Source organism: Pteropus vampyrus, unplaced genomic scaffold, assembly GCF_000151845.1.
Source record: "Pteropus vampyrus isolate Shadow unplaced genomic scaffold, Pvam_2.0 Scaffold1000006609, whole genome shotgun sequence".
Taxonomy (NCBI): domain Eukaryota; kingdom Metazoa; phylum Chordata; class Mammalia; order Chiroptera; family Pteropodidae; genus Pteropus; species Pteropus vampyrus.
The window spans coordinates 1-2,338 of record NW_011921011.1 but is presented as its reverse complement, the minus strand read 5'-3'; the positions used below and the strand labels follow the sequence as shown (position 1 = coordinate 2,338).

General features: G+C 71.0%; 1 non-coding gene and 1 pseudogene across 1 annotated transcript; both read right to left on the bottom strand.

Moving 5' to 3' along the window:
• Positions 1-433: 433 nt before the first annotated feature.
• LOC111735757 lies at positions 434-552 on the bottom strand. Its single transcript, XR_002778963.1, has one exon. It is a non-coding gene; the product is annotated as a 5S ribosomal RNA (ribosomal RNA).
• A 1,590-nt stretch (positions 553-2,142) lies between these two features.
• Positions 2,143-2,264, bottom strand: LOC111735758 (annotated as a pseudogene).
• Positions 2,265-2,338: the final 74 nt, after the last annotated feature.

The window sequence follows — 2,338 nt, the reverse complement described above, 5'->3', positions numbered from 1 at the left end:
TCCGACCCGGGCGCGGCCCGCCAGCCTCTCGGCCACCTGGGCACCGAGGCGGGTGCGGCTTTGCCACGTCCCGGCCCGGCCCTGAACCACACCCACCCCTCGCCTGCGCTCCGCGCTGTGGCCGAGCCCGACCTGCCCCGAACCACGCGGAGACACGGGCCACACCACCAGACAACGCTTCGCTCCGAGACCTCAACCTCCGCCCAGCGCCCTCCGCCCTTGGGGCTCGGCCCCTCGGAGCCCAGGAAGGGAAGGGCCCGGAGCGGAGAGAGGAAACAGCCCAGGGCTGGCGGCAGGAGAGCAGGTGGAGGCGGGCGGTGGCGAGGGGCGCACGGCCATTTTTGCGACCCCCGAGACAGCGAGCGAGCGAGCAGAGTCCAAGGGCGTGCAGGGGCACCCCGGCTGGAGGGCGGCAAAAGGAGGGGCGGCAAAAAGCCTACAGCACCCGGTATTCCCAGGCGGTCTCCCATCCAAGTACTGACCAGGCCCGACCCTGCTTAGCTTCCGAGATCAGACGAGATCGGGCACGTTCAGGGTGGTGTGGCCGTAGACGGGAGAAGCTGTCGCCCGCCGCCCCAAGAGGTCGAGCCTGGTCTCCCAGGCGCCGGCGACGCCCGCGCCTGCAGCGCCCCTCCTGGGGAGTTTGCTGGGGATCCGCCGACTAAACAGCGGCCAGCCAGAGCCAGCCGCGCTAAGCCACCGCGGGCCTGGCCGGTTATCGGCGGCGCCGGAGGTCCGGTGAGCGCTCTCGCACCCCGGGCCTCCACAGTCTTGGCCGCTGGGCAAGACCCCGGCCCGGGCGTGGCCCGCCATCCTCTCGGCCACTGCGGCACCGAGGCAGGTGCGTCTTGCCACGTCCCGGCCCGGCCCTGACCCAGACGCACCCCTCCCCTGCGCTCCCCGCCGAGCCGCGCCCGACCCGCCCAAAACCACACGGAGCCCCCGGTCACACCCTGAGGCATCGCTTCGGACGGACGCAGCCCTCGCCCTCCACCGGGACCAGGGACCCGCCCAGTCCGCTGCCCCTCGCCTTCACCTCGACTCTCTCCATCAAGAGAGACAGACAGAGAGGCACAGAGAAACCAGAGACCGAGCGAGCGACCGGGAGGGAAGGAGAAAGGAGGACACAGGTGGCCGGGGCGGGAGGCCCAGTGAGAGCCACGAAGGAGGGGACAAGGACAGGTCGCCGGGGAAGGGGAGGGCCGCGCGAGCTGGCTGCGCTCAGATATAGAGACACAGTGAGGAGGAAAGGGACAGAGACGGAGAGAGAGACGAGAGAGGCGAGGCCGTGCCCGCCACACAGAGAGCGCGACGGGACCCGCAGACGAGCGCACAGAGCCGGACCCCGACTGTGACCCCGGGACCCTGCGGCCGCCCTGAAGAGGCCGCTTCCTCAGCAGAGGGCGGTCGTGCCGGGGCTGGGCTCGGGCGGGGAGGCGGTTCGTGCCCCGTGCCCGGGGCCCCGGGACAGGCCAGGGGCTCAGGGAGGCTCATTGTGCTCAGAGTCCAGCCGGGGGTCCCGCCGCGGAAAGGAAAGACGCAGGGGCTCCATGGAGTGTGTGTTCATATGTGTGCGTGTGCGCGCGTGCACGTGTGTGCGTGTGCGTGTGTGTGGCCGTTCGCTGCGGCCTGTCGCGAGCGAGAGGGGCTCTCGTGCGTCTCGGTCTCTCTGACGCGGCTGGTCGGTCCCGCTTCCCGTCCTGGCTGTGCGGGGCGCGGCCTCGCGCCTGGTCCGAGGGCACCGGGCTGTCCCGTGAGAAGGGCGGGGAGAAGGTGCCCGCCGAGACTTGAGGCCTCGGGCGGGGCGGGGCTGGGCGGGGCGCGGCGGGGCAGGTAGGGGTGGCCGGTCCCGCGTCCCGGGGATGCGAGCGCACTCCCAGCGTGTGTCAGAGACCGCGGTCCTTGGGGCTCGGCCTCGCAGAGCCCAGGAAGGGAAGGGCCCGGAGCGGATAGAGAAAACAGCCCAGGGCTGGTGCAGGAGACCCGGTGAGGCCGGGCGAGGATGCGGGGCTCGCGGTCGTTGAAGACGCCCTTGGGCTCAGGCGGCTGCCTGGGACCCATGAGACAGCGAGCGAGCGAGCAGGGCTCGGGGGCGTCCAGGGTCACCCTGGCTTGAGGGCGGCAAAAGGAGGGGCGGCAAAAGCTCTACAGCACCCGGTATTCCCAGGCGGTCTCCCATCCCAAGTACTGACCAGGCCCGACTCCTGCTTAGCTTTCGAGATCAGACGAGATCGGGCGCGTTCATGGGTGGTCTGGCCATAGACGGGAGAGGTTGTCGCCTGTCCTCCCCAAGAGCTCGAGCTTGGCCTTCTCGGGAGCCGGAGACGCCCGCGCTTTG